This window comes from Anolis sagrei, chromosome 6, assembly GCF_037176765.1.
Source record: "Anolis sagrei isolate rAnoSag1 chromosome 6, rAnoSag1.mat, whole genome shotgun sequence".
NCBI lineage: Eukaryota > Metazoa > Chordata > Lepidosauria > Squamata > Dactyloidae > Anolis > Anolis sagrei.
Window position 1 is genome coordinate 121,630,342 of NC_090026.1, and position 15,654 is coordinate 121,645,995.

A 15,654-nucleotide genomic window follows, 5' to 3' on the forward strand; every position below is an offset into this window, starting at 1 on the left:
GCATATGGTATAATAATTCTCCTTTTCCAGATGCAAAAGTAATAGCATGAGACCCAATCATGCATAAGTAAGGAATGAAGAGTTGCTCTGCTGACCACATTATGTAAGAATTGCTTCAGTGCTGGGCAGAGAATCACCTCCTTTCTTTCTTTCTTTCTTTCTTTCTTTCTTTCTTTCTTTCTCCCTCTCTCCATCCTTCCCTTCCAAAACAGATGCATGAAACTTTGACCATGCCTCATCCACAGCATTTTTACAGAAATACCAAGACAGATGTCTTCTGCTTGTCATTCTTCTGTTCTTCTCTTTTTACCTTTCCAAGAAGATTGCGAAGACAGAATGATGGAATAGCTGTGCAATGTATTTTGACTGCTTGTGCTTGGAACCATATATCTGGAGGCACCCCAGTTTTTACAAACAGCAGTCAACCATTGTGTAGGGAAAAGGGAAACCTTACTGGTGTACATTGGGGGAAAGCAAGAGGCTGATTGATTAGATGTACCTAGGTGTGTCTTTGAACTATTAGGGACAAAGATATGCCAAAGCACAAAAACACACACATAGCAGAGTTCCAAAAGTGTTCCTTTTAATTGCCCAAAAACATCTACTCTCTCTTAAAATATATTTGCCTTTAAATCATGCTCTCAAGAGACAAAAATAAATGGACTTCTTTAAAAATAAGATAGTTGCTTTACTCACAAACTTCATGTATTTAGCATATAGGTACTTTGCATATCAATCCAGTTACAAATAGGATTTGAAGTACAGTAGAGTCTCTCTAATCCAGCATAAACGGGCCAGCAGAACGTTGGATATGTAAAAATGTTGGATAATAAGGAGGAATTAAGGAAAAGCGTATTAAACATCAAATTACGTTATGATTATGTTATGATTTTACAAATTAAGCACCAAAAGATAATGTTTTACAACAAATCAACAGGAAAAAAACAGTTACGTACATGGTAACATTATGTAGTAATTGCTGTATTTGCGAATTTAGCACCAAAACGGACAAGGAGTCTTTCTGTCTCCCACCCTGGATTGTGTTGAATAATACAAAATATTGGATAAGAGAAGGTTGGATAAGTGAGACTCGACTGTAGTTTCTCTGTGTAGATAATACAGGGCATATTTCTTATAATCAACACTCCTAAGTCCAAAACATTTTTCTGTTCTGAGTCTAATAGAGTCTAGTTTGAAAGTCCAATGCCTGAGAGTCTGAAAGCATACATCTTTTCCTACTGAAGTCTCTAAGCATACTTCTTCTAAAATGGAGCCTGAGTCCTGAACAAGCCCAGATCTGATCACATGGTCTGCAGCCCCTCCCACAACAAGGAGCCAAAGAAAACTGCAAACCAAAACACACATATACAATACAGTAAGCAATCTGAATTATATACATGACAAATAACTAGTGGAGGCTTGAGATGGTTGCTATTTCCAACCTCTACAATGCCTATGATTCCATAGCATTGACCCATGGCAGTTGAAGTGGGGTCAAACTGCATACAGTCTACATTACAGATGCAATCACAGGAAAGCATTTCCCTCTAACAATCTGGCTGGTGGAAAACAATGTAAGTGCCTTGTTCCAGAAGCACCACCTTAAGAAAAGATTGTTGCAGCTAATGAATAAGAACGGCTCATATCTTCTCCTACCGACTTACCATCTGCACCGATCCTTTGAGACCGAGGCGGTACAAGCATCAAATTAGTTTTCAGTCCTAATTAAATCTCACCAATACAGACCAGTGAATATCAGCGGAAGAATCGGAATTCACTGGAGAACCAAAACATTCAGATCATGCCTCGCAGGCTTCTTCTATGTATTTATTTTTAAAGTCTGCTGTTTGTGCAGCAAATGTTCCTGGAAGGGAATCTACCTGGCCAGCTGCTGCAAGAAATGTGTCCCCCTGTGATCAATTCAGTTCATCGGTATACAGATTATTTCAGCCTTTGGACAACACCCAGTTGAACAGGTGGCTGGCCCCTCTCTTCCAATACAATCTCATCCTTTTCTGCAGAGATGAAATGGCTTTAGAGACCATTAGGGGCTGCTATAGATCAGGTCTTTGTTTTCTCCCTTTCCACCCTTACTTGTTTATTCTGAAGACAGAGCAACGAAACACAGTGGGCAAATATTTACAAGGCCGAGGCTCTCTTTATCCAGTTTACAAAAGCCATCTTCTTGACTGGTTTTGAGTAACAAGTCCAATGTTCATTGAAACACTCACAGCCAGCACACACTTCAGTTTGTAAACTTAGCCCACTCTTGATGGATTGCCCCATGAAATTTGTCATTATAACCCAGGAAACATGGATGCAGTGACAGACTTTGTATTTCTAGGTGCAAAGATTACTGCAGATGCAGACTGTAGCCAGGAAACCAAAAGATGTTTAATTCTTGGGAGGAGAGCAAGGACCATTCTCAATAAAATAGTGAAGAACTGAGACATCACACTGGCAATGAAGATCCGCATAGATAAAGCAATGGTATCCCCCATAGTCACCTATGGATGTGAGAGCTGGACCATAAGGAAGGCTGAGCAAAAGAAGTTAGATGCTTTTGAACTGTGGTGCTGGAGGAAAATTCTGAGTGCCTTGGACCACGAGAAGATCCAACCAGTCCATACCAGTCCCCTTCAGGGTGAAAAAAGTGGTATATAAATGCTGTGAATAAATAAATAAATAAATACTCCAGGAAATAATACCCAAATGCTCATTGGAGGGAAGGATAGTAGAGGCAAAGATGAAGTACTTTGGCCACATCATGAGAGGAAAGGAAAGCTGAGAGAAGACAATGATGCAGGGGGAAATGGAAGGAAAAAGGAAGAGGGGCCGACCAAGGGCAAGATGGATGGATGGCATCCTTGAAGTGACTGGATTGACCTTGAAGGAGCTGGGGGTCGTGATGGTCGACAAGGAGCTCTGGCGTGGGCCCGTCCATGAGGTCACAAAGAGTCGGAAACAACTGAATGAATGAACAACAACAAGCTTGAGGGGGGGGGGGGAAATAATCTAAAAAGGAAACACTGGTTGTTACCATTTTATGTAAGAGACATCATTTTACTATGGTATTGTATATAATAGGACTTGAGCATTCATGGATATTGCTATGCAGTGTGGGGTCTTGTAATCAAATTTCAGCAGATACCAAGGGCCCGTTGTATGTTACAATTTAGTTCTCAGAATTAAATACATCTGACATACTGAAGAAAGGGGCCGTGGTGGCTCAGCGGGCTAAACCGTTGAGCTGCAGAACTTGCTGACCGGAAGGTGGGATGTTCGAATGCGGGGAGCGGTGTGAGCTCCCGCTGTTAGCCCCAGCTTCTGCCAACCAAGAACTTCGAAAACATGCAAACATGAGTAGATCAATAGGTACCGCTCCAGAGGGAAGGTAACGGCGCTTCATGCAGTCATGCTGACCACATGACCTTGGAGGTTTCTACGGACAATGCCGGCTCTTTGGCTTAGAAATGGAGATGAGCACCACACCCTAGTGTTGGACTTGACTAGACTTAATGACAAGGGAAAACCTTTACCTTATTGAAGAAAATTGCTGCAAAAGATTTGGTTAGCATCTACTTCACTAAGGATATCCTTCTTATACCATTTAGTACAGACAGCATCAAGTGACTGAGTAAGTAGGCTTTCAAGATTGAACTGTTCCCTATCAAATAGTTGAGTCAAGCAACAGTGAATACAAACCATTTGTGTCTTTCCTAACTATCATACGGCACTCAGGAAATTCTATTCATTTTCAGCCAAATCGGAATATCTTGCTAAAGCTGTAGCTTTCCAGCAGCCTCCAATGTATGGAGATTGCTAGTGAGAGCTGTCCTCGGATCATCAATCCTGGATTACATCTTTATGCTGCATCACTTGTGTGTATTTTAGGAAAACCATCACCTTTAACAGCACCTTTAACTGGCAAGGTCCGCTATATTAAACAGAGCCTTATCTGTAATCTAATTTATGCCATTGAATGCAGTTTGTCCACAATGCTATTTTCAAAAGGACCACCTTCCTATGCATACATTTCAGGGACCACAAATCTGCAATCAGGTCCAGAAAATTAGAACAACTGGTAGCTAGGCATTTTAATGCTGTCGTTGCATATTTGATGTGTTAGTGATTAAAATAGAAATACCACTGAATGCATGAAGACAAGGAGAAATGTCATTTCTTGCTTTGTAATTCAACCTAGATGGTAATATCTGGCATCAGCCATTGACTCCAAAAAAACTCCATCATCTATATTCTGCAACTGCCACCTTGAGTACAGCTTGCATTTATTCAAGGAAGCCAAAGCAATCAGTTGCTGAAGTTTTGCCATAATATTAAAGCATTTTTGCGTTGTTAGTCTTCCCTACATGCATGTGTGCACATGTGTGCATATTGTTCTTCTTCAAGTGAGTCATTAATCTCACTGATTATTTAATGACTTAGTAAAGTAAAAGGTTTCCCCTCAACATTAAGTGTAGTTGAGTCCGACTCGGCAGTAATGCTCATCTCTGTTTCTAAACCAAAGAGCCGACATTGTCCGTAAACGTCTCCTAGATCATGTGGTCGGCATGACTCCATGGAGTGCTGTTACTTTCTCACCGAAGCAGTACCTATTGATCTACTCACATTTGTATGTTTTCATACTGCTAGGTTGGCAGAAGCTGGGGCTAACAACGGGAGCTCACCCCATATCACAGATTTGAACTGCTGACCTTCTGGCCAGCAAGTTCTGCAGCTTAGAGGTTTAACCCATTGCGCCACCACAGCCCCATTAATGACTTACCTGTTGATAATCCATTGTTACTTTTATTTTTTAATATAAGTAACAAAACAATCACAATAGCCAAATAAATCCCCTAACATAACCATGACCCCTAAATACAGTTGCTCATGTTTGGTGACCCTCAACCATAACATTATTTTAGTTGCTACTTCATAACTGCAGTTTTGCTATTGTTATGAATTGTAATGCAAATAGCTACTCCTAAAACCAGTGTATAATATATAGCAGGCATGGGCCAACTCAGGCCCTCCAGGTGTTTTGGACTTCAACTCCCACATTGCCTAACAGCTGGTAGTTAGGCCATGTGGGAGTTGAAGTCCAAAACACCTGGAGGGTCCAAGTTGGCCCATGCCTGATGTATAGGATGACTTGATCAATGTTTTTGTGAAATTATATTCATAGTCTATGGGAAGCATACTTGGGCTTACCTTGCTTAGTGGGGCTCACTTTCAGCTCCTATCCATACATATCATATAGGAAACTTGAGTCTTAAACACTGAACTCTGGTTTAAGGTATGAATTTATCAGGTATCCAGCCCCATATCAGAGTTGGCAGCACTCGCGCCTTCCTCCAGCGAGTTTCTTGAATTCTTGCAAATCCTAGCCCCAAGAAACACAAATACTTTTCAAGATGCAAATGTTATGATTGATGCATGTCTTCCTGACCCGGCTATTAGGGCCGCATTGTAATCAGCATACAAGATTCTTTGGCAGACTGTGTACTTGTATGTAAACCCTTGCTTAGACCTGAGGAAAGATATCTTTGATCCAGAGCAGCAATAGAAGAAAGCTTATAGAAGAAAGATGAGATAAAGACAAGATGAGATACTCAGCTCTTTTGAAAAGCTCATGAATAGTGAAAAGTATATGCATTGTCTTGCCATGAAATATCAAGATTCTGGAACAGAAACCATCCTTATGGAAGACCACGGCTATGAGTCTGTTTCCTTAAGTCAGTGGTTATCATCCTTCCGAATGCCACGACCCCTTAATACAGTTCCTCATGTTGTGGTGAGCCCCAAACATAACATTATTTTTGTTGCTACTTCACAACTGTAATTTTGCTACTGTTGTGAATCGTAATGTAAATATCGGATATGCAGGATGCACTTTCATTCACTGGCCAAATTTGGCACAAATATCTGATACGCCCAAATTTGAATAGTGGTAGGATTGGGGGGGGGGGGATTGATATTGTCATTTGGGAGTTGTAGTTGCGGGGATTTATAGTTCACCTACAATCAAAGAGCATTTTGAACTCCACCAACAATGGAATTGAACCAAACTTGGCACACAGAACTCTTGTGACCAACAGAAAATATTGGAAGGGTTTGGTGGGCATTGTCCTTGATTTTTGGAGTTGTAGTTCACTTACATCCAGAGTACTATGGACTCAAACAATGATGATTCTGAACCAAACTAGGCATGAATACTCAATATGCCAAAATGTGAACACTGGGGGAATTTGGGGGAAAATAGACCTTGACATTTGGGAGTTGTAGTTACTGGGATTTATAGTTCACCTGCAATTAAAGAGCATTCTGAACCCCACCAACAATAGAATTGGGTAAGACTTCCCTCACAGAACCCCCATGACCAATAGAAAATACTGTTTTTTCTGATGGTCTTTGGCAACCCTTCTGACACCCCCTCATGACCCCCCCCCCCCGGGTCCCGACCTCCAGGTTGAGAAATACTGCCTTAAGTGTTCAAAAGCTGTGCAATATTTGAGTTGCCTGAAAAACCAATTTGGACCAATGTGTTTCCATTAAAAGCCTTATGGCTGTGAACTAGCCCCTTTTTCTTGCCCTAGTCCTAGAAAGACAACCAAGAGTGACCGTAAATGTGTCCCTTGGAGCATATTATGGAAGAAGATTGGTGTGATGCCAACATTTCCCCGGCTTAATTAATTAGTTTCACTAACTGTGAATATTCTTCTAACCTTTCTGGGTTGAGGACCGTCGTGCCATTGAATTGAATCCAGCCCTTTCCCCATCTTGAGGACAAAATGGGAAACAACGAAGTTTTGATTGTTTTCATGATCCAGCGTGGCTTGTGAAAGAGTAGCTGTGCATCATCACCATAATTATCATTATAAACGTGGAGAATTCCCTTTCCTGCTACACAAGGGAGCAAGAAAAGTCACTATAATTTATCTCGGTCAGAGTTTAGCAGCTTTATGTGCTCATAAGCCAAGCCTTTAAAAGGGAACAGGGAACAGTATATCAAGGACATTTATTTACATGTTTTGCAACTGGAGACTGGGTTTTTTCATGGTTCCTGAAACAGATACAGAATGGAAAAGATACTTTTCATACTCAGGCTTAAATCTAAGGTATTTATTGAGCATCCAGAAAGAGAAAGTGGAATGAGAGAGAATGAATGAATGAGAACAAAAGAGAGAGGTCATACCATATTCGCCATATCTAAGGTCCTCTTTCTTGATTATTGTGATATAGGTAAAGGTTTTCCTCTGACATTAAGTACAGTCGTGTCCGACTCTGGGGTGTGGTGCTCATCTCCATTTCTAAGCCAAAGAGCTGGCGTTGTCCACAGACACCTCCTGTTGTGACTCAGCTGGAACCACAGGCTGATAGTGTTGTGACTCAGATGGGGTCTCAGAGTGACTCTGACGAGGATGATGGGATTCAGGTTCACAATCAGGTTCATAATGTTCCTGTTGTAGACAATGAGGAACAGGGTGTGCAAGTTCAGTTTCCAACAGCAGGGAATGCACCGTGGACCATGACTTGCTGATTCATCGATTGGCTATGTCTGGTGTACGAGGTTTAGCCCTGAAATGGTTCAATTCGTTCCTCCGGAACCGGAGACAGAGGGTGGAGTGGTTAGGCCAAAGCTCTGAGAGCTCCTGCCTTTGCTGTGGAGCACCCCAGGGTGCTATCCTCTTGCCCCTGTTATTTAACATCTACGTCCGGCCACTTGCCAGACTGGTGCGGAGCTTTGGCATAGAGTACTACCAGTATGCAGATAATACCCAGCTACTCTTGCATCTCGAACCGCAATTCCTGAGAACTTTAGGCTGTGTTTGGAAGCAGTGATGAGTTGGTTGCGAGCAAGCAGACTAAAAGTGAATCCTGCAAAAACTGATATACTCTGGCCTGGCCAGCCACCAGAATTAATCCAGTCTCTGCCTGATTTCGATGGGGAAGCTCTGGTTCCGTCTGCCACTGTTAAAAGCCTTGGGGTTGTGTTGGACTCATTGCTGACGATGGAGGCCCAGATCACTGCCTTGAGTAAGCAGGCCTTTTTTCATCTTCGCCAGGCAAGGAAATTGGCATCTTACCTTCTTACCTTAGAAGCATTAGCAACAGTAATCCATGCAACAGTCACCACGAGGTTGGACTATTGCAATGCCTTATATGCCGGCCTTCCATAGTCAACAACCCAGAAGATTCGGATGGTCCAAAATGCGGCAGCCAGGCTGCTAGCGGGATCATCTATAAGATCCCATATTACACCGATTCTGCAACAACTGCATTGGCTACCAATAGAACATCGGATCTCTTACAAGATATTGATCCTGACATTTAGAGCTCAAAATGGCCAAGGACCTTTATATCTTAGGAATCGCCTCATTCCTTTTCTCCATCAGTGGTCATCTCGATCCACCCAGGAAAATCTCCTATACATACCGGGTCCTAGGGAGGCACATTTGGAAGCTACAAGGCGTAGAGCTTTTTTGACCTATGCTCCAGTTCTGTGGAACTCATTGCCTCCATACATTAGAGCAATGTCAGAGTTGCGACCTTTTGTAAAGGCACTCAAAACTTGGCTGTTTGGTTGTGCATTTAAGTAATCAGATCTAATTTGCCAAATAGTCACTGTTGAATTTTTTTAAGTTGAATGTTTTTATATTGTGTAAATACTATTTTAGATTGTAAGTCGCTCGGAGCACCTTGGTGGAGAGCGACTAATTAAGAAATAAAGTGAAGTGAAGTGAATGTTTTTGATACTGAAACTAGCCAGGTGCAAATTGACTCAGAAAAGGAGGACAGTTCTCAGCCTGATAGTAGTAACGAGCAGCCTGACCTTGATGAAACGGGAATCTTAGATCGGGCTGACCGTTTGGAATTCAGAGTTCGAAGGAGTGTGAAAATAGCCAACAAGAAGGAGGTCAGAGGCCAAAGAAGTGCTTTCATGTGCAAAGGGTATTAAACAGTGTGTTTGAAAACAAACCTTTGTCAGAACAACTTCTCGCTCAACCAAGCAGCTTGTGCTCGTTTTCCTGTGTCCATGGTCTTGGGATTTTGTTATGTTTTCATGGGACTTTGTTTCGTTGGTGCCATTTGGAATTCTGCTTTACAGAGCACAATTTATTGATCTTTGGAAGACTACTTGCTTTTTAAACTTTTCATCTTTTACTTTTTAATAAACTACAAAGACTTCAGTCTGTGTGCAGCTCTGGTGATTTCAGCAAGGTGAATCTATTCTGAGGTGCAACACCTCCAAGGATATGTGGCCAACATGACTGCATGGAGCGCCGTTACCTTCCTGCTGAAGCGGTACCTATTGATCTACTCACCTTTGCATGTTTTTGAACTGCTAGGTTGGCAGAAGCTGGGGCTAACAGCGGAAGCTCAGGCCGCTCCTCGGATTTGGACCTGCGACCTTTTGGTCAACAAGTTCAGCAGCTCAGTGGTTAAACCCACTGCGCCACCGGCAGCTCCTCTATTGCAATATATTATTGATCATTTCCAGATGATGGAACCATTGTTTTGTTTTCATATATGTTAGAATTTGAATTAATTCCATCACTATAATATGTATCAGTTCCTTGTGATTTATTTTTTCAAACTCACTTGGGAACAACTCCACTTTCCAAAGTGTGGGTTCTTTGTCCTATGGTTTGTCCCTGAAAAAAATCTGTTATCTTTTCATATAGAGTCTCGCTTATCCAACATAAATGGGCCGGCAGAACATTGGATAAGTGAAAATGTTGGATAATAAGGAGGGATTAAGGAAAAGCCCATTAAACGTCAAATTACGTTATAATTTGACAAATTAAGAACCAGACATCATGTATTGAAACAGATGTGGATCTGGACGGGAGGCAGACTGCGTTGGATAATACAGAACGTTAGATGAGTGTGACTCTCTCTGTATATATATTCATTTCATATGTGTGTGTATACACACCTTCTCACACACATATATTTATGTATATGTGTCATCCTTTCATATATGTGTGCAACACTGTGTATACATACCTTCTCACTCACACACATGTATGTATATATACAGTATATATGTCATCCCTTCATATATGTGTGTATACACCCTCACACAAATGTATTTATATTATCCCTTCATATATGTGTGTATACACATCCTCTTTCATAGATACACGTGTATATATGTAATCCCTTCATATATGTGTGTGTATACACACCCTCTCTCTCACACACACACACCATTCTTCATATATATGTGTGTATACCCACCCTCACATGTATTTATATCCCTTCACATCAGTAGACACACATGTATGTGTCATCCCTTCATATATGTGTGTATACACGCCCTCCCACACAAGGTATATATCATTCCTCATATGTATTTATATCATCCCTTCATATGTGTATACACACCCCCTCTCATGCATATATAGGTAAGTATATATGTGTGTCATCCCTTCATACCACCCTCTCACATACACATGTATATGTCATCCCTTCATGTGTATACACACCCATGCATATATATGTAATCCCTTCATATATGTGTACACACGGAGGGCCCAAGTTTGCTCATGCCTGATCTGCACTGTAGGATTAATGCATAATTAATAATTAAATAAATAAGTATATTATTAAATATTATTTATTAATAATAATAATTAACAATTATTACTTATTAATAATTATTTAGTATTAATTAATTAAATAAGTATATTATTATTTAATAATAATTAACAAGTATTATTTATTAATACTGATTACTATTATTAATAATTATTAATTAAATCAGAATTGATACTAAGGATAATTAAATAAGTATATTATTATTTATTAATAATAAACAATCATTACTTATTAATGATTTTTGCACATATTAATAATTAAGGGTTATTATTTATACATATTACTATTATTAATAATTATTAATTAAATAATAATTGATACTAAGGATAATTAAATAAGTATATTAATTATTATTATTATTAAACAATCATTACTTATTAATGATTTTGCACATATTAATAATAGTTATTAAGTTAATTATTAATATTAAGCTTAATTAATTAATAAAATTAAAATATTTAATATTTCAATGTGATCTACACTGTAGGACAAAGCCTTCAGCCCTCCCAAACTATAAATCTCATTATTAGAGCTAGGGCAGGCCAAGTGGTGTCGAAACCGCATTAATTCCACAGTGTGGAAGCACCCCAAAGTCTGTTGCTTTCTTTTCTGCTTGGCTTCCTTGCTTGAATTCATATAATTCCTATTAATATAAACACTCCACCTAAAAATGTTGCAAAGATGGGAAAAATAATAGAATCTGATCCATGCATACACGTGTGCTGGCATTCAGACGTGCACACGCGTGTCCAGAGCCTCCCTCTGGACTCTGGAGGTTCCTCGCGCAAGCCGCACAGGCGCAGCCCCCTCCCTCCGCGGCCACTCTCGGGACGCCTCACCGCCGCCTCTCGCGAAGAGAGATCCTTCCGCACCAAGAGGATACAAAAATAGTCCCGCCTCCCAGTTTCTTCCCACCAATCAGAGACGGCGGGGGAAGGAGCGCCCGGGAAGGGCGGGGCCGCCAGGGAGGGAGGGAGGGAGGGAGAGAGAGAGAGAGAGGCGGAAGTGGCAGCTGGGCTCTCCCTTTTCCAAAGGGAGGAGGGGGAAAAAGAAACACCCATAAATATATTGTATTGCAGAAAATACATTGCAAGATTTTGAACTGTTCAAATCTATGCATTCTTTTTTTGGGGGGCACCCAATACATAGAGATATTTCCTATAATTACTATGTATTTGGGTTGTATACATTTTGCATGGGACACTGAATAGATTGATATATATTTTTAGAATTGCAAACTATTAGGGATTGAATATATTTGGGAAGGACAGCCTATAGTATGTGCTTTGGATGTGTATATAAGTATATATATGGTTTTGGGCATGCGTTGTAATGTATTAGAATCATAGAATCAAAGAGTTGGAAGAGGCCTCCTGGGCCATCCAGTCCAACCCCATTCTGCCAAGAAGCAGGAATATTGCATTCAAATCAGCCCTGACAGATGGCCATCCAGCCTCTGTTTAAAAGCTTCCAAAGGAGCCTCCACCACACTCCGGGGCAGAGAGTTCCACTGCTGAACGGCTCTCACAGTCAGGAAATTCTTCCTCATGTTCAGATGGAATCTCCTCTCTTGTAGTTTGAAGCCATTGTTCCGCGTCCTAGTCTCCAAGGAAGCAGAAAACAAGCTTGCTCCCTCCTCCCTGTGGCTTCCTCTCTCATATTTATACATGGCTATCATGTCTCCTCTCAGCCTTCTCTTCTTCAGGCTAAACATGCCCAGCTCCTTAAGCCGCTCCTCATAGGGCTTGTTCTCCAGACCCTTGATCATATTAGTCACCCTCCTCTGGACACATCCCAGCTTGTCAATATCTCTCTTGAATTGTGGTGCCCAGAATTGGACACAATATTCCAGGTGTGGTCTAACCAAAGCGGAATTGAGGGGTAGCATTACTTCCCTAGATCTGGACACTAGGCTCCTATTGATGCAGGCCAAAATCCCATTGGCTTTTTTTGCCGCCACATCACATTGTTGGCTCATGTTTAACTTTGGGGGGGAGGGCTTTTTAAGTCTCTTCTTATGTGTTTTTTCAGTGTTTTTATGAGTGATGGTCACTCGTTGGCCTGAGAGGTGTGTTGTGTCCAAACGTGGTGTCACTTCATCCAGTGTTTTTTGAGTTATGTTAATCCCACAAACGAACATTACATTTATATTGCAAGACTAGCCATCCCCTGCCACGCACTGCTGTGGCCCACATGGGGGGTTCTGTGTGGGAGGTTTGGCCCAATTCTATCATTGGTAGGGTTCAGAATGCTCTGTGATGGTAGGTGAACTATAAATCCCAGCAACTACAACTCCCAAAAGTCAAGATTCTATTTTCCCCAAACTCCACCAGTGTTCACATTTGGGCATACTGAGTATTCATGTAGAGTTTGGTCCAGATCATTGTTTGAGTCCACAGTGCTCTATGGATGTAGGTGAACTACAACTCTAAAACCAAAGGATACCCTTCCAATATTTTCTGTTGGGGAGAACTGTGTGCCAAGTTTGGTTCAATTCCATCATTGGTGGGGTTCAGAATGCTATTGGATTTTAAGTGAACTATAAATCCCAGCAACTACAACTCCCAAATGACAAAATCAATTTTTTTGAGTGAAGGACATACATTGGGTTGTTAGGTGTCTTGTGTCCAAATTTGGTTCCAATTCGTCCAGTGGTTTTTGAGTTCTGTTAATCCCACAAACGAACATTACATTTTGATTTATATAGATTATGAACTGTTCAAGTGTATGCATTCCTGGGGGGGGGGGGGCACCCAATAGATTCATTGCTCTCAGTCCACAGCAAGTGGCTCAGGGCAAATCTTTAATAAACACCCCTTGTATAACTAATTTTTCAGTTTATTTTGGGGAATATGTTACCTTTTGAAAATAAACCCCATATACGTATATGCCAATATGTATGAAGTATCACACATACATTTTGGAGAGACACCCAGTATATATGTGTGTGCATGCGTGTGTGTATATACACACATATATATCTATATATATAAAAATGTTCTGTGCATGATGAGTACCTTAAAAACAAAAGAATCAATGAACGAAATCACACCAAATTTGGCAACAAAATGTCTCACAACACAAGGAGTGACCATCACTCAAAAAATTATGATTTTGTCATTTGGGAGTTGTAGTTGCTGGGATTTATAGTTCACCTACATCACAGAGCATTCTGAACTCCACCAATGATGGAATTGAATCAAACGTGGCATACAGGACTCCCATGACCAACAGAAAACACTAGAAGGGTTTGGTGGGCATTGACCTTGGGTTTGGGAGTTGTAGTTCACCTACATCCAGAGAGCACTGTGGACTCAAACAATGATGGATCTGGACCAAACTTGCCACAGGAACTCAATACGCCCAAATAGGAACACAGATGGAGTTTGGGAGAAATAGACCTTGGCATTTGGGAGTTGTAGTTACTGGGATTTATAGTTCACCTACAATCAAAGAGCATTCTGAACTCCACCAATGACAGAATTGGGCCAAACTTCTCACACAGAACCCCCATGACCAACAGAAAATACTCAAGGCCATCCAGTCCAACTCCCTTCACGAGGGCAAGAAAATGTAATCAAAGACCTCCTGACGGAGAGCCATCCAGCCATAGATATAGATATGATTCACATACAGAGAGATACAGTATCATAGATTTGAAAGGGAGCCCTAAAGAAGGACAATTATATATTGCATGTTCCAGAGTAGGCAAACCAGACGCTCTCCACATCAACACTGACAAAGAAACAGCAAGAAATACTGTTTACCCACAAGCATAAAAACATTACATATATTAGATACCAACACTTTCTCATTACTTTATTTTCCAGATCACCAAACTGGGCCACAGCAACGCGTGGTAGGGGACAGCTAGTTCTATGTATATATGTGAGTATATCTATATATACTCACACCTAGATATACCAATGCAGTCACAGCAGTGAAAGAGATGTCAAACTGCATTTGCTCTGTGTGTGCATTCCAGGTGTGCATCCCACCTTCTAGGTCAGGCACAACTCTTAGAAATTGTGGGAGTGAAAGTCCAAAACACCTGGAGGGAGGGCTGAAGTTTGTCCACGCTTGATGCAGATGCACTCTTTGGAGGGTGCAAATCCCAGGCCCCTTTCTCTTCTTCCTCCGTCTGCAGGCCTAGCTGGAGAGGGGCGAATGGGGTCAACCCCTGGCTTGGACAGAGCCTTGACCTACTTTGTCCTGGAGTGAATTTGGCAGGTTGGGAGCCAGCCCAGCCTGCCTCCCCTTGCTGGTACCTCTCTCCCTTTGCAGAGAGCCTGCCAGTTCTTTGCCCCACGTGACCCTTCCTCCCTCTTTCCCTCCCTCCTGGCTTCTTCTCTCAACCCTTTCAGCTCCATCTCCATCAAAGCCACTTTACCTTGCTCCAGAATAATATCTCTCCATGCACCCTCCTCTCTTTGAGGCACAGTGGGAACATCATTGCCACACACACAACAACACTCACACTAAACCCTGGCACGGTGAAGTATGGGGTGGAAAGGTACAAGAAAAGCTGGGTTTTGGTTCCAAAGGTGGAGCTTTTATTTTATTTTCAAGGACAGTTTCTGTATCCACCAAGGCATTCTTTCATAGAATCATAGAATCAAAGAGTTGGAAGAGACCTCATGGGCCATCCAGTCCAACCCCCTGCCAGGAATATTGCATTCAAATCACCCCTGACAGATGGTCATCCAGCCTCTGTTTAAAAGCTTCCAAAGAAGGAGCCTCCACCACACTCTGGGGCAGAGAGTTCCACTGCTGAACGGCTCTCACAGTCAGGAAGTTCTTCCTCATGTTCAGATGGAATCTCCTTTCTTGAAGTTTGAAGCCATTGTTCCGCATCCTAGTCTCCAAGGAAGCAGAAAACAAGCTTGTTCCCCCCTCCCTGTGGCTTCCTCTCACATATTTATACATGACTATCATATCTCCTCTCAGCCTTCTCTTCTTCAGGCTAAACATGCCCAGCTCCTTTAGCCGCTCCTCATAGGGCTTGTTCTCCAGACCCTTGATCATTTTAGTCACCCTCCTCTGGAC